Below are 24,646 nucleotides of genomic sequence, written 5' to 3' on the forward strand. Positions count from 1 at the left end.
TATTAGAAAAGATGAGAGGTATGTAAACAATGATCTAAGTTGCCACCTTAAACTAAAAGAAAATTAAACCCAAAGTTGAAATAACCAGAGCAGAAATTAGATAGAAAACATTAAAGAAAGTTAAGAAAAATCAAATACTGGCTTTAATTGCAAGGCTATTAATTTCTTAGGGCTGCCATAACAAGTTACTACAAAGTAGATGGCTTAAAAGAGAAATTTATTCTCACAGTTCCAGAGGCCAGAAGTCCAAAAATCTATGTGTCCGCAGGACTGGTTTGTTCTTAAAGATCTGAGAGAATCCATTCCATGCCTATTTTCTGGTGGCTGTTGGCGATTTGTAGTATTCCTTGCCTGGTGGCTATCCTGGAACCTCTGCCTCTATCTTCACAAGTCAATGCTCATTGATAACAAAAACTCAAACTAGGAATAGAATTTTTCAATCTGATAAAAGGTATCTATGAAAAGTTACAGCACTATCCTGTTTAATGGAGAATAACTACTTACCCCATATGACTGGGAACAAGTCAAGGATGTCAATTCTCACCACATCTTTTCAACATTTTACTAGAGGTACTAGCAAGTGCATTAAGGCAAGAAAAATAGCAGACATATACAAAAATAGATATATTGAAAGAAATATCTGATTGCATAGAGATCTACCTAAAAAGTTCTTAAAAAAAAAAAAAATCTATCAAAAAACCCTGCTAGGGGGCGCGCCTGGGTGGCTCAGTCGTTAAGCGTCTGCCTTTGGCTCAGGTCATGATTCCAGGGCCCTGGGATCGAGCCCCGCATCCGGCTCCCTGCTCGGCGGGAAGCCTGCTTCTTCTCCCTTTCCCACTCCCCCTGCTGTGTTCCCTCTCTCGCTGTGTCTCTCTCTGTCAAATAAATAAAATCTTTATTAAAAAAAAACAAAAAACCCTGCTAGGATTAATAGGTGAACTGATCAGGGTCACAGACAAAACACACGGTCAATTTAAATAAAAGAATTGTATTTCTAGGGGCACCTGGGTGGCTCAGTCGTTAAGCATCTGCCTTTGGTTCAGGTCATGATCCCAGGGGTCTTGGGATCGAGCCCCACATCAGGCTCCCTGCTAGGTGGGAAGCCTGCTTCTCCCTCTCCCACTCCCCCCACTTGTGTTCCCTCTCTCGCTATGTCTGTCAAATAAATAAATAAAATCTTAAAAAATAATTGTATTTCTATATGCAGTAACAAGTAATTGGAGAAGGAAATACTATTTCAAGCAGCATTAAAATAATTGAAAATAAGTTTAATGGAATATATATAAGATCTCTGGCCTAAAAACTACAAAAATGGCTGAGAACAAAGAAATAAGACCTAAATAAATCGAGTTTGTCACGTTAATGGACACTACTGCTACAATGTCCATTTCCTCCTGATTGATCTATAAAGCCAATTCCATCCTATTATAATTTTAGCAGGCTTATTTTAAAGAACCTACAAAAAGACTTGAACTTTGAAAATGCAACTCTAAAATAGCCAAAGTTCCTTCAACTCAATAATTAACGCTATAAACGTTGAACAGAAATTTGTAGGTTTTTTCACAAAAGATATATATTTGGCTTATAGCCACATGAAAACCTGCTCAACAGTATTAGCTATCAGGGAAATGCAAACTCAAACCACAATGAGATACCAGCTCATTACCTACTAGAACCACTAGAACGCCTAAAATTCGAAAGACCTAGGATATCAAGGGTAGGTGAGAATGTGGAAATACTAGAATACCGGAAGTATAAAATGTCACAGCTACTTTCAGAAACATGTTGGCATTGTCTTATAATGTTAAGCATATACCTACCATTTCACCTAGCAATTCCATCCCTATTCACCCAAGAAAAAGGAAAAGTGATATCCACATAAATTATTGTACCCAAATGATCATAGCAGCTTTATCTGTAACACAAGAACTGAAAGCAAAATGACCATAAACAAGTAAAAACATAAACAAAAGGTACAACTACTCAATGACCTACCACACAGTAATGACTACAAAACAATCATGCAACCAATGATAAACCTTTCAAAAAATTACCTTGAGCAAAAGCAGCCAGGCACAAAAGTGTATTGTATGCTTCCATTCATATAAAGCAGTATAATTTGCAAAAGTTATCCATAATTATTTTAAAAACAGATCATTGGTTGCCTGAGACAGAAGACCAAGTGTAGAATAACTACAAAAGTACACAAAACTTTGAGGCAATGCAAATGTATATCTTTATAGACGTGTCAATGATATGGGTGTATGCATTTATCAACAAATTCTACACTTAATTTGTAAGTTTTATTGTTTGTGAGTTAAGAGTTCTATAGAGTTGATAAAGATGAATTAGAACAGCCAAACACTCACAAGGACAGACCTGGACTGTGGCTATTAAGTTACCCTCTCACCAGTCCTTAGTATCTCAGAGGAAAGATGGAAATAAAATTGTCAGCAGACAGAAGTTAAAGACACAGAGAAAAAAAAGTAAATATGGGTAGACTTAATGGAAGTAAAATGTAGAAACAAAGAAATAAAATGGCTGAAAGGATGAATTGGAATAGGCAGATATTTTCCTGTGGGGAAAATAGGGCACAAATCCCCAAAGCACACAGTATGCAGCCCTGCTGTAAGAAACTGGGTGTAAGGTTGCTAGTGAAGAGGATTCTAAAAATTTTAGGTAGTTAAGTGCCAAATCCCTGTACCTACTCATATGAGGACCTCTGATTTAACTACTTTTATTCCTTCTCTCTCTCTCTCTTTTTTAATAGAGAGAGAGAAGGGCAGAAGGAGAGGAAGAGGGAAATAATCTTAAGCAGACTCCACTGCCAGTGTGGAGCCCAATACAGGGCTCGATCTCACAACCCTGAGATCATGACCTGAGCTGAAATGAAGTCAGACGCTTAAACCGGCTGAGCCACCCAGGTGCCCCCACAAGCTGTTTAACTTCTATTTGTCCTATGCATCCTGAAATATCTTAATACAAAATGAATGACATTTCTCTGCCCTGAAGTAGTTCATATTCTAAGATAAAAACATCACAAGGGCAAAGACAGATGGGCATGTGGTATCATTGGAGATTGTAGAAAGTATCTCCACTTGGAGAGGGCAGAGATCTCTGAAGTCTTCATAAGTCAGAGGGAGGATGGTGGAAAAAGGAGAAAGCATTCCAGTCGGAAGATTTAGCATAAAGTAAAGCACAGGACCACTGGAACACAGGGTACCAGATTTGGAATCTATAGATTATAATGGGGAGACTGGAAGGCACCATATTGTAGAGGACTTTCTATGTTACCTTCAACAACTTGGGTAGGCTTTTAAACATCCTACAGAGCTAAGTGTGATCCTGCAGCCAGGTTTGACTGGAACAGTCATGGATTTTACCTGCCCTCCAGTGTTATGTATTCATAGCAGTCCCTTTTATTCTCAAAAGTGAAAGAGATCAGATAACAGAAAGGTAGTATCTTTTAAATAGTTTTATGTATTAACAGAACTGAATTTGTTTTTGACAGAACATCCTTGGTTGCAGCATCAAGGATGCATTTGGAGAGACAATAAGACAGTGGAAGTCCATTAAGGAACATGATACAGTAGTCCAGTTAAGATAAGAGACTAAAAATCATGCAGTACCAGTGCAATTGGTGAGCAGAGAACCACCTTGGGAAGAATCTAGGAGGCCAAGTCAGAATAGATGTTTAAAATGAAAGAGAGGAGTTAAATACTCAAGTATTTGTAGCTAGACTGGAAGGAAATGCAAAAGGTAGAGAAGGAAGAAAAGAAAAAACATACAGAAAAGTTAGGGCAAAAAACAAGCAGAGGGGTAACGTTTAAGGAGAGTCATCAAAAATATTGAATGCAGCTGTGGTCCAGTAAAGCAAGGTAGACAGAACCTTGCAGGTAGGGGATGGAAAGATGCAGAATGTTTTAAAAAACAGAACGTGGCTGAGTCTTCATGTGAAAAAGGACAGCATAAACTAAGGAGTGGTAGGCTATGATCCATATCCTAAAAGATTCCATAGGCCACTTGTGAGAGGTTCAGTTTATCCTGTGCGAAATGAAGATTCAGCAGAAATTTATAAGGTAGGCAGTAAGATGATCAGCTTAATATTTGACATACCCCATAGTGCTTTGGCATACTGAGAAGGTATTTTAAAGGGGACTGTATTTAAAACACTGTTTGGAGGGGAAGAAAGCCTCCTACCATCACTACACCAAGGATGTTCTTGCACTGAAGATCTGACCCTTTTACAATGCGGGAACATGTTTTAGATATCATACATGTGCTGTAACCACCAGGTCAGCACCCAAGGAATTGGCCCCTAAGGCCTTCAAAGGTCAAGATCTGGGGAATAGTAAGAGTTTCAGGTCTTAGAATAGTGAAGGGTTTGAAGAAATAGGCTCAAATATACATTGGCATTGGGTCCTGACCAATTTGGGAACATGGAGTGGTATGGAAAGATCCTGCTACATTAATATTTTGTTCCAGACCAGACCTGCCGGTTGCCTCTTTACCCATAAAGTATCAATAGAGCCATGAATAGAGGATGGTGAGGAAGACAGGCTATTGAAGCTTGGCAAGGTTGCATGGAGATTCAGCTAGCTATGGCTAACCGCATCCTAAAAAGGAGATTAAAAGTCCCAGTGAGTTAATTATTAACCTGAAAATGATGAGATTGTACTTTACTGTATATATCAGAACCTATATTGTCAAAGTACATACCAACGCTTTATAGAGGTAGATGGCCAAATCAGGCAGCAATTTTTTTTAAAGCAAACATTATCTTTATTTAATAATCATTGATATTTAAAATACAAGTCATGGAACATCCACATTAACAATAGAATCCTCAGTGTTCAATAGTGCTTTGGAAGCCCGGCTTTTCTATGCACCAGACAGGAAGGCCTGTGTGTGTAGTAACCGCAACAGAACTTGGAGGGGGGCACACGGAGAGGGCTGCAGAGTTGGGTCCTGAGCGAATGGCACTGCCCCAGGGCACTGGTGTCATGGCCAAAAGACAATGCTCTTTCAGGTGTTTGAATTTCAAATTTTTTATACAGAACAGTAATTTTTACAAAGTTATTTCTAGTATACAGGAAATTCTTAACAGAAAAAAAGAGATTTATTTGTTTTAGGAGATTTGAGCTCTGTCCCTTTGATTTTTTGCACTACAAATCTACAGCAGCTATTCTAAACACTGCACACTTAATGCTCACATAGCAGGCATGCATTTGGTTGAACTTGCAACTTCACAGAACAGGAGGACAAGGAAGGCACCAGGAAGCTTGTTCTCTAGCATTTAACAGTGTAAATCTTATACCACCCAAAGCAGATTTTTTATTGCTCCACTGTGGTTGTAGGGAGCCTGGAAGGCGTTGTACATGTGACTATAAGTAAAAGGAATTCTTTCTTCTTAGAATGAGAAAATACTGTTAAAAGCAAGAATCAGCATAATATCTAGAACCCAGGATAGAGAATATGAAGTGGTATTTTTAAAAGAAAATAAGAGAATGTTAAGCCATTGAATTTACGGTCCAAGGTCACACACCAGTCTCTGACAAAGCAGATAACCTAATACATGCTCTTTTTGCCTTTCTACATTCAATCCAATTTTAAGATGGATCGAAACACAGTCAAGTCACATTCAGCATTTCAAGCAATAAGACTTTCATCATGTCCCCAGAAAGGTAATTTCAGTCTAATAGATTTCATTAGACTGAATTTTAGCTTGAAAGCATTTCTGAAAGCATTGCTATGAAGTACAACATAGTTAAAAATGTTCCCCAGTAACCTGTCTATACTTAGCATATAGTCTCATTTCTTTTAGTTCTGCTTCTTTGGACCACTCAAGTACTGTGCTCTTACTTGATGTTTACATCCTTTCAATGACTTGAATTCGTTTAATAAAATCTACAGGAGGTTAAGACCTTTCTTACTATGTTAGCATACTTAGCCTCTGGGGAATGTCTGCTTTCACATAATTATGCACAGATTTCATATTTATACAAATATTTTGTGCCTGCAAGGAGGTAAAATGGATCTCATGAATATTCAACAGTGCTATTTCTTCTAGTAAGACACAAACATCTTTCTCTATGGATACTATACACTAGGATGTCTATATATTCCCCCCTCATGCTTTGTTTGCATAAAACTGATGAGATTCAGGGACTGCCAAAGCAGACACTTGTTTTCCCAGGTACCACAATATTCTCACCCCTCCATCCAAATAATTCAATAGCATTTCTTTCTCAGATTCAAAACTTCACTATCAGATGGTTTTCTCCATTCATATGTAGATGTATTTTATTAATTCTATATAGGATATGTAAAGTATATATAATTCTATATAATTCTAGATGCATAAAATGAGATAAAAATTGGGCTTCAAATTGTAGTGGAAAGGAGCTAGCAGGGACAGGGTGCTTTATTCTCTTTGTGGCATGGCTTCCCATAAGACAATCTTCTGCACGCTCAGACTTCAGATTTTAGTAGTAAAATAGAAGACTAATGGAACTACCTCTGGAAAGAAATCTGGAAAAACTCTTTAGAAGAAGTAATCTCCCTTATATAATTGACATTGTTCACACAAAGAGTTGTCCAATTATACATTTGTTTTGAAAATCAAGTATGCTAGGAACTATTCTAGGCTCTCGGAATACAGTAAAGAAAATATAAGACAGATAAAGTCACTGTTATGATGGAGCTTATATTCTAGAGGGGATACCGAACATAAAAAAAATGAACAAAAAAATGGATGAATGTACAATATGTAAAGTAATGCTGAGCACTATGAAGACGTAAAATCTTGGTCTGTCCCATTGGCAACCAGCTTAGAGAGAAACTAGAGGAAGCTTCAAGATCAGAGGGTCAATTCTAACCCACTCGTTGTGGTGCCAGGTACACTTTCTCCATTTGCTTCAAAGCTCTCACAGAGGTGGTGGTTAAAACTACGAAGACTGAATATTACTTCTTCCCTAATTACTTCTGCCTCCTGATTCGGAGCTCTTTTTTCCTTTTTGTTTCTGAAACAGCAATGCCATTATTTAAACAGCCACCTTGAAAAACAATGTTTTAGCAATTCTAAAAAAACGGTTTTCTTAGATTTGCTTAGTCTTAGCATGTTCTTTATCCATTCTCATGAAAAACTCCTTAAGGTTACAAATAGCTTTCAAATAATCCCCCCACAAGGTCTTTGTAGATTTTCAAATCCTTTTAAATATGAAGCCATCCTGAAAAAGCACCACCGAGAAAAACGGACTAGAGGACTCACTGCAATAAGCCTTTTCTATTTCTAAAAAAAAAAAAAAAAGTCTGTTATGAGAACAATGACAAATCTGCAAGGTTGTACCTTTAAAATAATAAGGAATGGGATGTTGAATATATCCATCTAGCCTCAATCAGCTTTTAGGAAAGCCAGTTAAGGATAAATAAATACTTGTTACAAGAAGATAGATGACTTCGAATATCCATACTCTATGTTGGATGGCCAGGTTATGCCCTAAGAAAGGTCATATTTTTGGATTTAATATTGTTTTATCAACACTCATGATTCTCTGCAGTCTCAAATATTAAATATTTCTGAGTAAAATCTTGAAATTGACAGGAAGTATAAGCCTAGAAGTTAATATTCTGGGAAGTTAGTTAAAGGGTTCAGATTGACAAACTTCATTTAGATGAACCTCTAAGAAAGTAAATTTTAGGTAGACCTTGAAAAGAAGTAGTATAATAAAAGCTAACCATCTCAGCCACCCTGTCCTTAGCTCTTACATTTGACCTCCTCATTAAAATCTAAAAGGTTAGTTAGCACTCCAGGCAAGGAGTAATCCCATTCTCTTTAGTGAAAGTACTTATTTGAGAACAGTGAAGATACTCAGCTATCAAAAAACCTCCTGGAAGCACAAACCCCACATCACATATTCATCCTGGGAGCTTTGGGCAACCAAGAGTCCAGCTATTTGGACATTTTAAGAGGTTGCAGCTATGACCTTGAAACCAACCCTAAGAATCAGATTGCAAGTGGCTATGACCTGAATGAACTCCATCTTGGGCTGTTGAAACCGGACTGCACAGAAGGTGATGGCCTAAAAGGCCTCCTCTGCTGAAAACAAGAAGTAAAAGACTACAGCCAATACTACTAGTTAAGAAAGCAAGTTTTCAAAAACAGAAAGCAATTTCTTTTCCTCTCCAGTCACTGTACTGATGTAGGACATTAGTGGGGAGGGGTCTTAGTCCACACTCAGGTAGCTAGAACAAAAAACCATGAACTGAGTGGCTTCTAAACAATAAATATGAATTTCTTACAGTCCTTGAAAATGAAAGGTCCAAAATCAAGGCACCAGCAGAATGTGTCTGGTAAGTGATCACTTCCTGGTTTATAGATAGCTGGCTTTTCATGGTGTCTTCACATAGTGAGAAAGGGGGAGGGGGAAGGAAGCTCTCTGAGACCTCTTTTATAAAGGCACAATTCCCATTCATGAAGTCTCCACCCTCATGATCTAATCACCTCCCTAGCACCCTACCCTCTAAATACCATCACATTTGGATTAGGTTACCAATATACAAATCTGAGGGACACAAACATTCTGTCTGTAGCAGCTAGTCTGATATTTCTGCTCCACAAAGTCCTCGGGGACAGATTCTTCCAGATCACCACTTTATCTTTCCTAGGTGGTGGCATTCACATTTAGATTTTAAGATTAGGCCATTGAGAAGCAGCAAAATGGAGGGAGGGATGGGTAAATTACAAACAGCTTGTACTAGTGTCTTGTAAGGAAGGCTCTCAGAAGTTGTACATGGCATTTTATTTACAAACTGTCATACAGAAATGTGTCACAATGGAGGCAAGGAAAGCTTTCTCTTGGCCATAAATAGGCCTAGCTCATTCTTCTGTGACTAAGGAAGAGAGATGGAATTGTAAGTGGTTTCTACACCTGACCTAAAATCTGCATTAGTGAAGAACCTATTAATTTAGATCCTCTTGGCATTGAAAAGGTCAACTTCTTTGTTACCAAAAGGCTGAAACAGTTTAAACAGAGTGCCTTAAGGAAGTAATTTGAACAGAAGATAAAACTTGAAAACTCAAGATTTTCAAGCATCTTCTAATAAGAATTCTTTGCCATCTCCATGGGAAAGATCCAATAATGGAAGCCATCTCAGTTACAAAGATCAGATTAAGGAATTTGCCTTACCATCTAAACCCACTACTGCAAGTAGCAGAGTCATTATGACTGTCTACCTTAAATACACCTAGGATTGCACTTCTCCATTTTTTGTGGAGTTAGGTGTAGATGAGAATCTTTCTTCAGGCAATAAAATGTGTGTGTAATGGACACAATTTCTTAACAGAATCATCAAAACCAGTCAACAGTTCAGTATATTCCCTTTCTTCTGCTCTGATGATCTTGGAAGCATGTGTTTAAAAAGGAACTCTGCCAGCCCAGGTCCCTGAGTGACTACTGGGAGGAGTTTTCTGCCAAACCTTCCTTTCCGCCTACCCCCCCCAATCCTACTAACCTGCTGAGATTTTAGAATTGTCTATTCCTATCTTATGCTGGTGGATACAGATCTCTTCAAGGGTATTACATGATGTTGAGGGGGAATGAGCTAAACTCAGATATTGGTAAATCAAGGATCAAGCAGTTTAAGAATTATGTGCACTCATGGTTTGGCTACGTTTAACATAGCACATAAGCTGGGGGCCTCATTATTTTTCAAAGCAAACAAACAAACATAAGCTTGGCCTTACAAAAATCTGCAAGTGTTCCCTTCCTAACACCATCCCTAGGCCCCCTAACCTGCACTAGCAGGAAACAAAGTATGAGAGCTGTGTAGTTCCTAAGAGACAAGATGTCCAATGCCTACCTCTGACACAGGAAGGAAGGATGAGATGTAATGAAGAACTCCCAAGATGACAGGGCCAGGGACCACAAAGATCCCTTCTAGAAAGCTGAAGGAAGGTTTTCCAGATAGTCTTACAAAGCAGTTAACCAATAAAAAGAGCAGCTGTCACTTTGGCCCAGGGACCTGGTAACTGCCATGTGTGACCCTTGCTCCTCTTTTCATAATGGGACTTTTTATGGTTGTAACCTTGTCCCCACTCCACCATGGCATATTGTGAAAATGGGAGGCAAATTCATCTTTTACCAGCTTCCAGAGCAAGACAGGCTGTATCTGAAACACTCCCAAAAGGGTTATAATATTAGAGACTCTAAACCTTGAGATAGAGAAGATCGAAGTATAGATTCTTTTGGAAGGACAGTAAGCAGTCCCAGGAGGGGAAAGAAGGGTGTGTAGGAAATTCAGAGGGCCAATGAGACAAACTGTCAGACTCCTCCTTGTCCCATAACACTGGTCTTCTACCACAATAAACATTTTTAGCTAAGCTTTATGTGCACTTAGAAGACTTCAGGCCTTTGCCTCTATCTTAGCTTCCCTTGTAGCTATAGGGAAATTCCAGACAATGGAATATAAGTGGAATTTTTATTGAGATTCTGAGAACTTTCATTAAAGGACAACTGGTACACACCCTTTGCCATCTTCATCCTTTTCTGCATCATCGTGATCTTGAACCATGAAGACAGAGACCAAATGCTATGGAAGGTACCATGGTGACCTAGGGAGAGTAATCTATCGTGGAACAGAGCAAGTACTAGCACTTGACCATTTACCTCCAGACTTAAGTGAGAGATTAATCAACTTCTTGCTTATTTAGACTAAGTATTCTTTAGGGTTTTCTGTCATATTTGAAGCTAATCTTTTTCTAACGTTAAATGACATTATTATAAACGTCACTGCTATAGTACAAGTTCAGTGCAGCTGTTAGCTAGATCATGAAGAAAAAAAAGTGTTATAACTTGTAGGTCTCAGACACACAGTCCCACTGAATGTAGCTATCCTGTAGCTCTTCATCTCTTAGTAGAACCGCTATCTTCTGGGGACTCAGCAATAGCCCATTGTTTTGTGGTATGTTACATTTCAAATGGACTCTGGTATCAAAGAAAAATTTCACTGGAATGGTTGAACAGGCAAGGAAAATGAAGATGATTGCAATAGGGGGATAAAAAATGGAATTCAACTCTGCTGAAACAGAAAGCAAGGAAGTTTGATATGGAGGTGAGCTAGTAGCAAAGTACACCACAACATTCAAAGGAGGTAGGTCATTGCCATTAGGCTACCTATGGCCTAATGTGTTAGATGACCAACCTCCTACCCTCCCACTGAGGCTGGAGGAAGGGGGCACAATCTTTTTTTTTTTTTAAAGATTGTATTTATTTATTTGTCAGAGAGAGAGCACAAGCAGGAGGAACCGCAGGCAGAGGAAGAAGCAGACTCCCCACTGAGCAAGGAGCCCAAGGGCTCGATCCCAGGACCCTGGTATCATGACCTGAGCCGAAGGCAGACGCTTAATTGACTGAGCCACCCAGGCATCCCAGCACAATCTTCTGATAGGAGCCAGCCTTCTGAAATGTAACTAAGTCCTGCAAAAAGATACCCAGTTATAAATCTTAATCCAGCCTCTTGTCAGTTTTATATCTCAAAAGGAGAAGAGGGAAAAAAAAATGTACAAATACAAGTTTCCCCCCAATGTTCATCTGTTTTGTTTCCTAAAGTCCACATATGAGCAAAATCATATGGTATTTGTCTTTCTCTGACTTATTTGCTTAGCATAATACACTCTAGCTCCAACCATGTCCTTGCAAATGGCAAGAATTCATTCTTTATTATGGCTGAGTAATACTCCATTGTGTGTATATATAGCTCATCTTCTTTATCCATTCATCGGTCGATGGATGCTTGGGCTCTTTGATCTATGGACTCTCCTAACCTATCAGTGACTGAGGAGACTTAAGCTGAGGGGAATGTTTCCTCCTGACTCGAGGCCCCTGCCCTACCTTTTCTTACAGTGTTTATTTAGAAAAGAGGCAAACAGACCCTTAACTATAGAGAAGAACAGAGGGTTTCTGGAGTGGAAGTGGGTGGGGGGATGGGTTAAATAGGTGATAGGGATTAAGGAGGGCACTTGTTGTGAGGATCATTGGGTGTTGTATGTAAGTGATAAATCACTAAATTCTATACCTGAAATTAATATACTGATATTATACTGTTCATTAACTGGAATTTAAATAAAAACCTGAAGAAAAAAAGTCCATAGATCTACTTCCACTAAAAACCTCCAATGTATTTAGTCAAAAATACAGAATAATAAACATGAGGTGGTCACATATACTAGCAACAGAGTTGCATACTGCATAGGAGTGATCCTTGGCTCCTCAGATCCTGGAGACACAGAGGAGACAGCACACGTAACATGGACACTGTTCCTACATTTTACGATCTTATCAAATCTGAGATCAACTTTGTGCTGTGCTACAGCCCTTTTTAAAAGTAGCAGCTAATGATTCAGGGGAAAGTTAGTTATATAGGATTTATGCCTCTATAAGAAATATTTGTAGACCTTTAGAACTATTATATTCTTAAGCCAAATGCAGAATCTGACCTACACCCCAGGAAGGAACGAGCATAGTCAGGACCCAGCCATCTCCAAATGGCATTTCTGGCTCCATGTTTTATTCAGATTAAGGATTTCTGTTCAAACATGCCCTCACATCTTACCTTCTTTGTTCTTTCGGCATGTCATCAAAATAATTTTTGACTCTAATAGGAAAAAGCAAAACAGCACTCCCAATACTAAATCACCCATGTAAAAAATGTGGAGATGAGAGGGGAAAGAAGAGGTCTCCTTACTCCCTACCCTGCTCCCGGCCCCTAAATACAGTCTAGTTGAAATGGTAGGCTAAACTAGGCTTAAGAATCACAGAATACCTGTGGCTTACATACAAGCAGTTATTTGTTGATTCTGCCTTTGCAGATTACCTAGAGTTTTGTTTAGTTTGAGCTGGATTCTAGGACGTGGTTCATTTCAGGCCAGCTCCACAAACCTCTCTCATGATCCTTGGACAAAAGGCTAACCAAGGCACATCGTTATATTAAGAAAGGCAAGAACACAAGGGGACAATCTTGAACACATTTCAAGTCTCAACTCTCATTTGCTAACATCCCATCAAATAAGTCACACAGTCAAGGCCACATTGAGTGGGAAAGCAAATGTGTTCTTCCCTTATAGGGCAAGGAGAGGGAAATGAATAGTTCTAGACAATAGTCCAATTTACAATAGAAGCCAAGGACCCCAGTTATATCTCGATTTTCTTCAAGCAGATAAGTTAAGGTCTACTAAAACTTTGCTGAACCCCTCAGGTTCTAGTCACTGAGTTCCAATATTTTATTTTTTTCTTTTATTATCCCACTTGACACGGAAAAGTTACTTGATCCAAAGGAAAAGGAGACTGCTGAGGGTTCAGGGATTTGTTCTAGGAAAGTAAAAGACTCCATCAGGAAGTCTCACTCTCCAGAGACAAGATAGGCCAGGGGGTTTGGTTATACCTTTGGCATCGGAGGGCTGGCTGATATGAAGCAAAAACACTGAGGATAGAAAGAATGAACCACCCCACCACTCTTGAACACAGGCCAATAGTCTGGATTAGCTTAACATTCCTTATTGCTGCTATTTGCAGCTTTTCTCACAAATGTTAAGTAACTTTAGGATGCTATAGGCTATTGTGGCAATAGCATAAGGTGAAATCCCTTACTTAGGGACTCAGTAAACAGAAACCAGATCTTCAGATATATAGACTCAATACTTGATGAAATGAAAGCAAATCACTTGACTACTGGTTCTCTTCTGCCCACTGTTTTCAGCAAACCTCTCCGGTCATTTTATTTGCTGTGAGAATTTCAGCAAACGTGATCTCTCTTCTGTTCATTTACTGATGCTTTTTGCCTTGATGCCCCAGCTGTTGTTTCTATGCCTGTTCTTCCCTTTGGCTCAAATCAAACTGTTTATTTCTTAAGAGCCAGAAGCATCCACGGAGAGTTAAGCAATGATTTCTAAGCAACTAGAGAATTGTGTTTTCTCATGCTATAAAATTTGGGGGAGGGAGTTTAATAGAAACTGAAGGACTTTCAAAATGTCCCATTCGGTTAAAACCTCCTGCTTAGGTTTCTTTTTGGACTATAAACAATAATGTTGAGCCAAAATAACTCTAATTGCTGTGAACTTGTTACAAGAACTCAAACTACCCCAAACTCCGTTACCTGGAACTTAAGCTAAACTATATCAAGCCATATATGTAAGTGGCAAGATCAGAAACTTCTGTCATGATTTTTTCCAAGAAGTCAAAATCCAATGGGAGTCTTAAGGTCAGAACAGATTATAATCATATCCTACTTAGCCTCTGGGATCTGTTCCTATAAGTGCAGCTTAAGTGATTCAACTCTAGGTAAATGTTGTTAAAGAACAGCCCTTGTTCTTTACTCCCTATATTGGCTATAGGTTTCAAATATCCTGAAGTTGGATACATCAACAATAATTTCTTAAAGAAAAAAAAAAAAAGATTTATTTATCAGAGAGAGAGAGAGCAGGGGGGATGGCAGGCAGAGGGAGAATCAGGCTCCCCACTGATCAGGGAGCCCAATACGGGACTCGATCCCAGGACTCTGGGATCATGACCAAAGCCAAAGGCAGATGCTTAACCAACTGAGCCACCCAGGTGTCCCTCCAACAATAATTTCTGCCAGCCACTCTACGCACACAGTTACCAGCAACTTTCTCCCAGGGTTCACTGATGAGGAATATACCTTTCAAAATGTTAAAGGATTTCTACTTCCTGATTGATGGCTTTTTTATCACCAGTTCATTCAACGTGTTGACAACTTTCCAACCAATACAGAAATTTCAACATTAAATATGTTACTCTTCTTTGAAGATTTTTATACCACCTCGGTACTATATAACCTATAATCCTCTTTTAGTTATTGAGTCAAATCTGTTCATGAAGTCATCAAGTAATGGTCAAAGAGAATCTAAAGTGGAATAAGCTAGGATAGTTCATTGACAGTGACACAAACGTAAAAACACACAACACTTATATGTAATAGCACCTATTCTTGGCTTATACACTTGGAAAAATATATCCTATTTAGTACCAAAATGGAAGATATGAATATACATATTTATGTGTACATGTATATCACCCACATATTATTTCCAAATTAACACTATACTGTAGAACTGCTCTCCAGGGGAGTGGTAATCAAGTTATGCTCTAACACTAAAAAGCTTCATCTGTTCTCCAAAACAGTCAAACTCATCATCAGAATAAGTGCTTCCTACCCCCTTGGGTACCACCTTAGTTCTACATGTCCCACCTGTTGTTCCAGCCATTTCCCAAAGACCAGTTTGTTTGAAGCCTTCAGCCAGCCTCATGCAGGCAGTCTAGAGGTACCTCCCATTCACACAATAAAGCCCCCACTTTTTTTGATTCCAGGGAGTGGGACACCATGCCATGGCACATACTCATGAGCATCCCGGGAGTTCAAGAGGGTCAATACCTTTGGTGCCACTGTTGACCAGTGAGGATGGAACATTTAGATAAAGCCTTTTGTTTTTTTGTCTCCCAGGTAGTTAAAATACAAAAACCACAACTGGAGAGTCAGCAGGGTGAGAAAGAGGCTCTTAGACTACATGAAGACAGAGGCCTAGCAATCCCCAGTGAGTCTGGATTTCCAGCTATCTCCTTGCAGTGATTTAGATACATATGTAAATTGTCATAGACTTTCTAGACTGGGCAATAGACTTTCTAGACTGGGCGTGACCTCTTAGAGGTCGGACTCAGCCAATATCAAGTGAAGAAGAACCAAGCAGCATGTAACCTAAGAGGTAACAAAATGGTGGTCATTTGAAGCCACTGTGCATGCACCACCTTACCCAGTAGCCACCACCATTCACCCATATGACCATACAACAACATCTTTCTCCCCATTAACGACCAACATCTGGTCAGCCCTGCCCATACCAGGGTCTTCTCATCACATTGGACAGCCAGATAGATAGATTTGAAGTGCATTTCATAAGACTCCTCAGGAGATACTACAAAGATCTGCAAAATACATCCTCAAAAAACAAACAAACAAACAAAAAAAGAAGATATCCTGTGTTGTCTCCCTTTCTTTCTCAGTTTCATCTTCTTACTCCTGTTCCATAAGAGGACTTCCCAAATGATCTGCATGGAAATCATTGTCTCAGATTCTGTGCCCAGGAGAACACAGACTGAAAAGTCTTTTGTAAGGAAACCAAATGTTACAGACAGACCTAATGATATTCACCATACTGTACTTGTCTAGACAGCATTATAAATGCTTCAGTATGGTTTTCCAAATACTGGAATAAAGCCAGTATTTTTCTAATTCCTATTATGTAGGCAATTCAATTATAGATTTTTACTATTTAACATTTGTATTTTATTTTGCAACAGATATTCTATAGTAATTGGTAATATTTTATTTGGACTCAGCTTTCTAGAAAATTCCATCTGTAATGTTATGTAGAATGTTAAGAGAATGTAATCCCAATAGCCATTTACCTACCCACTTTCTAATGTAAACCCCTGCAGAGATTTGGAGAGATGATGTACTTACCTACAGGACTACCTGAGTGAGCTAATGAGAGCTGTGTAGCTAAGTTCTGGTCAATGAAATGAAGTGGAAGAGTACAGGACTTCCCGGAATACTCTTTAAAGGAGAATACAATCTTCTCAGACTTCCTTGCCTTTCCTCTTTTTGCTTACCAGGAAAATGGGTGCAGTGACTGGATATCCAGCAGCAATTTGAACTATGAGGTGACTGAGAAATGAAGCCAAGTGTAGGAGATGCAGGAACAGAAATTTGAAGAACCCATGGAATTGCCATGACAACTCTGAATGACCCACCCTCAGATTTCTGTTACATAAGAAATAATCCTTTTACGTAACCATTATTTGGGGTTTATCTGTCACAGGCCACCAAAAATAATTCTAATTTACAAAGCCCCACATATAGAAATTCCAGGCAACTGGTTCATTAAGGCAGTGGTTCTCACTAGGCGGGACATTGTCCCAAGAAACATTTGGAAGGGTCTGGACACATTTTCGGTTGTCCCAACTTGAGTGTTGCTACTGGCATCTAGGAAAGGCTAGAGATGATACTAACCATCCTATAATGAGTGCACAGAACAGTGTCACCAAGAATTATCTGGCCTAAAGTATCAATAGCATCAAAGTTGAGAAATTCTGTACTAAGCCAATTACTTCCACGTCCGTCTCTCAACACAAATTGATTAGTCTATACAAGATGCTGTCCAAATAATATTAGAATAAGCTCATTTCGTTTGCTCATTGCCTTTGGTTTTAGCCTGATTGGTGCTACTTTCTCTTCAAATGTAGCAGTTTTTAAGTTTTCCAATGCCATTAAGAACATATCCTCTCCACCAACCCCCCCTTTTTTTTCTTAAATTGAGAGAGATCAATGACTGATAAAGTGAGAATTTGAGTTTAGGGCAACTGAATGAAGTACCAGATATAACCTAGTTCTACTCACTGCATTGTTTTCTTTCTTATAGCTGAAGAGGTTTGTCACTGTGGGAGGTGATTACATGTATTCGGTTATTTTTCCTGAATTTCATTAGGACAAAAAATATTTTCTGTTCACTTTCTTATTAAATAAAAAATGTTCATCATAGAACACTTAGAATTTATTGAGCAAAGGGAAGAAAATTACAACCATTCATAATCTCAATAGTCCCAGAAAAACTATTGTCTGCCATGTATACATTTCTAGATCATTTCTATGTGCATACATTAGTACATAAATGAGACTATCCTCTACCTGCTCTTTATAACAGCACCCCCCCCAACACACACACACACACTCAGAAGTAGATCCTACTTTATGAGTGGTTATCCATCTCTTTCAGAAGCCCAGGAACCACCCCCCTTTTAAAAGGGAAAAATGACTGGTCACATTTTTCAATGATCGAGTTATACAAAATTTGCTCTGTTTTGAGGATACCTCCTAAAACCCTAGGGAGCTTTCCTTATGCATAGCAACCAAGGCCACTATTCCTATTTTGTTTGTAGCATCTTCAGTTGCCTTGTAAATGACACCATCCATCCATCTCCCTCAAACACACTCATGAGCGCACACCCCCGTGCACACATGCACGGATGTACACACCCCCACACACATAACCTTGATAGAAAAATATTTCAGGTTTTACATTTAATACATTTCCCAGTAAAGCCTATGAGAAGATACCTTATATAAGCAAAGCCTCAGATAGAAAAAAGAGTCTCCCAGTTTACTACTAACTTAAAGAGCAAATTGAAAGCTGTTAAAATAGACGGTTTAAGAGGGGAGTTACCTGACCGGCAGACACAGGAGGTTGGAGATATAGTTTGCCCTTACCACCCTGAGATACTTCTTAAAGAACAAAATCATAAGGTTGACAATCTAGAGTTTTGTGAATTAACACCCTGCTCCACAGTATTCTGCAATAATTCACTAAGGGATGATCACTGTCCTAAAAGAACTTCAGCTGATTTGCTGGGCCACAATGCCCAAGGTTTGCATTCTCCGGGCTGCACTAGTCAATTACACTTTCAGTGTTAGCCGATTCTGATTCAGTGGGAGCTATTTTCACCTCTGCAAGTTGTAGATGATTGGTATCACTGGAAAATTATTGTACATATACATGAAAACGAATCCTGTTTGGAAGGACTTTTCCCTCCCCCACAAGGAAAAGATTGTTTTAGCACTTGGGCAGAAGAGGATTAATTCAGCAAATCTGCATGACTTGAAACCCTGTATATTCCAAACAAAGGCCTGTCTTCAGGACTGGTTTTTGAGCAGTTCCAAGGAGAAACCTTGTAGCCCTCAGAATATTCTTCCTGATAAGGTTTTATAGGTTTTTAGGCTTTGAGCTACTCTGTACCATTTGGGCCAAATGTATCTTAATAGCGTGACTTCTGGTGAAAGACTTTATTGCTCTGGGGGTGGGCTGGAGTCAGAGCTGCTGAGGTCAGGTGGGCACCGCATGTCTACGTGGCGGCTGATAAAATCCATGGCCACCAATACTCGAGTGAGCTTCCCTCATATGTGTTGTCACACATCGTTGCTGGAAGAATTACGTGCATCCCTCTGAGACTCCTGAGACACCTGGAAATGTATGCCTGGCTTCTCCCACACTTTGCCCTCTGTGGCTTTTACCTTTGGTGATTCTGTGTCTGATCTGCCTCCTTTTGCTGTATTAATCCATAACCATAAGAAGAGCTTCTGAACTTCTATCTAATCACTGAGCCTGAGGGTGTTCCTGGAGACCAACACACCTCTGTTTGCATATTCTTTTTAGTATCCCAGATCTATAAAGGTATCTGTTCTTTGGGTTTTCCTTTGAAAAAGGAATAGCATTATCCTGATTCCCTTGTTAGTGAGTTAAATCTTTAACATGTGTTCATTTTAAGTCTGTAAGTCATGATTTTAGCTTAAAAAAAAAAAAAACTTAGTAACAGCAAAGTTTCATTAAATATTGGGAGCCTCTCCTAGAGTAAATGCAAACTAAGATCCCTCTCCCTTACAGCTTTGTTTCTGGTGAGTATCTCAAGTCCAAGACTAAATTCCTCTGTATACTGTGCAAAAGCATGTTAGCAAGTGGCAATAAAGGAGAGTTATACCATGTGTTCAGTGGCCAAGCTCTCCTGATTAGCAGACTCAGAAGGCTCTCAAGATGCAGATTCAGTAAGACTCTGGTGGCAGACCCAGTCTATCTTCTATAAGCCCAGGTGGCAGGGGTCTCTTTGAAGTAGAGGTTTGTAGAACTCCAAGAGCTGCATGGATATTATTCCACTGTCAAGTTTGCTAAATTCTTACACCTCATTCATGCATTTGCCATCAGAGATATATACAAACTTCTTAAGCAACCATCTATGTTTAACACCTTTATTTCACTGATGGAAAATTATTTCTAACACCCCTTATGTTAATAATAAACCTCTCTTGTGTAAATTTCCATATAAGAGTGCTAAGTTACCACCCCTGAAGGTGTGGATTTCTGATTGGGGTGCTTCACAGGATATGTTGTTTAACCACCTCTAAAGTGTGGATTCCTGAATAGGGTACTATAAACACCAACTTTCCCCAGGGTGCAAATTAGAGTTAACTTGCATATACAAACATATCACACTATTAATACCCAAATAGTCTTAAATTCTACACAGACAATAGCAGTGCTAGGAACAACACAGACTCGGAGCAATCATGGTCTTTCTTTCAGGTATGCTTTGTTTTCCTTCTTTCTTAATCACTAATCAAAAATTTTTGAGCATCTACTACCTATGAATAGGATTATTAGGTTATTGAGTTATTTAAAGATGATTAAGTCTTGGTCCTTCCAAATATAATAGGAAGAAAATAGACTTACCAAATGTTCTAGGGTGTAGTAGGGACTTTATAAGTATTATCTTTATTTTTCACAATAACCTTGAAAGTCTGGTATCATCACCCATCGTATAAAACTGAAGGCTTATATCTCGCCACACAAGGTGATGATATCCACACTAACCAGAATGAATGTGTCTTAATCCATGTTCTTCTCCCTAGGCATAACAAGTCTCCCTCTCCCTACCCCCCACCCCCCTCAAAATTGGACTAACATAAATACGGAAGTATCAGTTCCTAAGCAACTTCATAATGAAATGAAATTAACCTTCAACAAGTGACTTTGTAAGACAGCCAACTGTGTTAAGTATCACACATGTCTTATTTTCTCAAAGATTCTAAAAGCTTTGACAGATAATACACGAACTTCGGAAAAGAAGTTGCTTGATTAGGCATAAAGTAAATGATTAAGTGAGATTTGAACTAAACTTTTTTACACACTTTCTATATCCTCCTACTTAGTAATGCAAAAAAAAAAAATTAAAATGGCAATTATCATTAGATATGAGGGTAGGATGGGGTCTGGATTAATCGAAATTAAATTCATGAACAATGTTAGGTTTAAGCATTAAATATTGAGAATTTGTACATATGAATCTATATGAAATCTCAAAGAAAGTTCAGCATTATTCAGGAAACAGTGAACTCATTGACATGAATGGAACTAGGTTTTTTAAAAGGTGAAATATATGCAAATTCATAAGGAAAGTACTTATTCAACAAATAACCATTGAGTAGCATCCATTTTTCTAGATACTGGAGATACAACAGGGAATAAAATGGACAAAAATACCAGCCCTTCAAGGTGCTTATGCTCTAGAAATATCAGTGCAAATAAGTTAGGAATGAACAGACTATTCAATAAATGTGCTGTGGAGAATTGGCTGCCAAGATGAATTAATTATTAAATCCTTATCTCACAAAATACATTTTAGGCAGATTAAGAATCTACATGATAAAGTAAAATGCTAAGGTTAGAAGAAAGTAACATTTTCATATGGTATGGATTCACAGAAACTGCAACATAACAAAAACTTATGAAAATAAACCTTTCATTAAAAATTTGTCAATCTTAGGATTCCACTCTTTCAGAGAGATTTGTTAGATGGAAATATATCACTAAGAACTTGAACCCCAGATAATTTTGTTTTAATTGTGTTTGATCTGTAAAGGGGTTGTAGATTTCTGTGTATGGAGAGAAAGTTCAGTAATATGAACTATGTTAACAATAGTTAACATAGTTCCAACTATGTTAACAATAGTTCATATTACTGAACATATAGTGAACATCCTTCAAGCTGATGAGTGGGACATGGTAACTAAAAATGGGGCTCAATATGACTCAGTGTAGGGAAAAGAATCAGTGGTTCTCCACTGCTCCTAATCCCCTGCCCAAACAAAATCTCTGGGAGAAAGTGAGCTCAGTTCACCAGTCTGGGCTCTTTCTTCATCACGGGATGATAAGCCCCAACTCAATAGGGACTAGTTTTTTTTTTTTTCTTTTTAAGTATATACACATTTCTTAAGTCTGGGAAGATAGAATTAGTCAAGTGAATCATACTATTAATGTGTACTCCATATATTTTGTAATTTATATACTTCTAAAGTTTAAGAGGCTTTGTCCTATAAATATTAGTCCTGTTATTCCAATTTAAAATTCATAGTTGAATTGATTTACTCAGGACCCTGAGATCATGACCTGAGCTGAAATCAAGAGTTGGACACTTAACCAAATGAGCCACCCAGGCACCCCAACCATATTTTCAGAAGATAATTTTAGTTTCACCATATTGTAAGTTGAATCTACTATATGCATACAAGTTATGTTTTAATTTTTAAACAAACTTTTAGGTCACCTTAGATTTACAAAAAGTTATAAGGAGAGTACAGAGAATTCCCAGGAGACTCTCATCCAATTTGCCCTATTGTTACATTACATTCCCCTCTGACATTAATCTGGCACATGTGTCAAAACAAGTGAGTGGGGAATTGATACATTATTAACTAAAGTCTATAATTTATTCATGTTTCACTAGTTTGTACCTAACATCCTTTTTATGTTCCAGGATCCTATTCCAGGGGTTACATTCAGTCATCATGGCTCCTTAAGGTCATCAAAGTTTTTTGCAGTTTTTTTTTGTTGTTTGTTTTTTAAACAGAAAAATCCTTATAGACTAGAAGTGCTTAACAGTTTTGAGCAGTACCAGCCAGGTATTTTGTACAGTGTCCCTCAGTTGGGATTTATCTGATATTTTTCTCATGATTCAGCACTGAGTAGGAGTTTTGAGGAAGAAGCCCACAGAGGTAAAGTACTATTCTATTCACATATATCAAAATGACATCACTGTGGATGTTAACCTTGACCACCTGGCTAAGGCAGTAGTTATCAGGTTTCTCCAGTGTAAAGTCGCTCTCTCCACAGGTGCCTCCCCCCCCCAGCCCCCTTTTTCCAAATGGTACTCTTTGGAAGAAGTCCCTCAGTGCAGCCCACACTTAAGGACTGGGGAATTATGCTCTACGTCCTTTATAGGAAAATACTTATATAATTCATCTGGAATTTTTCTGCATGTGAGATTTGTCTATTCTCCTCATTTATGTATGCATTTGATCATTTATATTGTTCCACTTTGGTCATTGGGAGTTCTTTCAGTTAGATCTCGTGACACTTTGACAGCCATTGGCTTGAGTGTGCACGTGCACACGTGTATATATTTTAATAAGTATGCCCTTGCATTCTCACACTAAAAGTTTCCAGTCTTATTTGGTATATGTCATGGCCAGCCCTAGGGTCAGCCATTACTCCAGGGACCCATGGTTCCTTTTATCAGAGAATGGCCTTAGAAAGCAAGATCTGGGCATTGAAGAGGCTTGTTGCCACTGGAGCATATGAAGCTACTTAAGCATTTAGAAATTTTTGTTTCTTGATTCAAGCAACTATTTTATAGAATAGTATTTAAAATTATATTAAATATGTTTATAAATGCATTTAAAAATGTTTGAAAGACTTTGGTGTAGGTGTAAATATGATTAAATGTTATTCAAACACTCCTTAAAAGTGATTAAGAATTACTAGGCATAGGTTGAAGTTTTTACACTAACCTTAAAAACCAAGAAGGAACTCAGTTTAACTTTGTTTTTTAAAGTTATCAATTGTTAAAAACCCCAATATAGTCTTGCTTATGTACTAAAAACCAAACTCTTCAAAGAACCCCAGAACACAATGTACATAACAGTCCTTTTCTCAAGTACTAAAACTGCTATATATCAACTTAAGAAAAGACACTCTTGATAGAGGTATAAGCAATAAGAATGTACAGGTAATTCACAGGCAGAGAAACCTGAATGTCCAATGAATATATGAAAAGATCCTCAGCTTCACTAACATATTAGTTTTCTACAGCTGCTTTTGAAAGTTACTGTGAATGTAGTAGCTGAAAATAACACAGAATTTCCTACCTTACAGGAAGTCTGATTGATCCCACTGGGCCAAGATCAAGATGCAAGCAGGGTACATGTCTTCCTAGAGGCTCTCCTTACCTTTATCCAGCTTTTAGAGGTCCTCTGCCTCCATCTTCAAATCCAGAAACGTCCACACAAGACCGCTTCGTGTTGCTGTCTCCCTACTTCTCCTCCTCTGCTGCCTTGTTCCACTTTTTGAGAACACTTGTGATTAAATTGGAACCACTCGGATAATCCAAGCTAATCTCCTTACTCAGTGTCAGCTGATAACAAGTCATTTTACCTGCAAACCTCCACAATTTGACATATTCACAGGTTTTGGTGAGTAGGCCATGGACATCTGGGGCAGGGGTCAATATTTTACTTACCACAATTAGTATCATGGGCATTTAATTAAAACCAGGCTCACCTATTCTCATAAACTACCAAAGGTTAAATTGATTCAACCACTTTGACTTTGGTCTTTTAACTTGAAGAATCACATTTATAGATAAAGAAACTCGAGTAAGTGGGTACAAGGTGTCTACAGATCATGTCCATTCTTTTGAATAGCAGAAAAATTTGAAACTAGCTAATTTTTCAACAGGAGGAAATGGGTAAATAGTAATAATCATAGAGCAATATATTATATAACAATTAAAATGCATCAAACAGATCTATAGTACATAACATGGATATGTCATAATAATATAAATTAAACATGCAAAAGATTAGTATTTATGTAATTGTTTAAATACACACATACATATATAATGTTTACTACATAATATGTGGGGCCTTTTAAGAAAAATACAAAATTAAAAGTGAAAACATAACTTAGGTA

The sequence above is a fragment of the Eumetopias jubatus genome, unplaced genomic scaffold, assembly GCF_037043125.1.
Source record: "Eumetopias jubatus isolate StellerSeaLion01/CBP00866 unplaced genomic scaffold, mEumJub1_p1.0 scaffold_7, whole genome shotgun sequence".
Classification (NCBI taxonomy): Eukaryota; Metazoa; Chordata; class Mammalia; order Carnivora; family Otariidae; genus Eumetopias; species Eumetopias jubatus.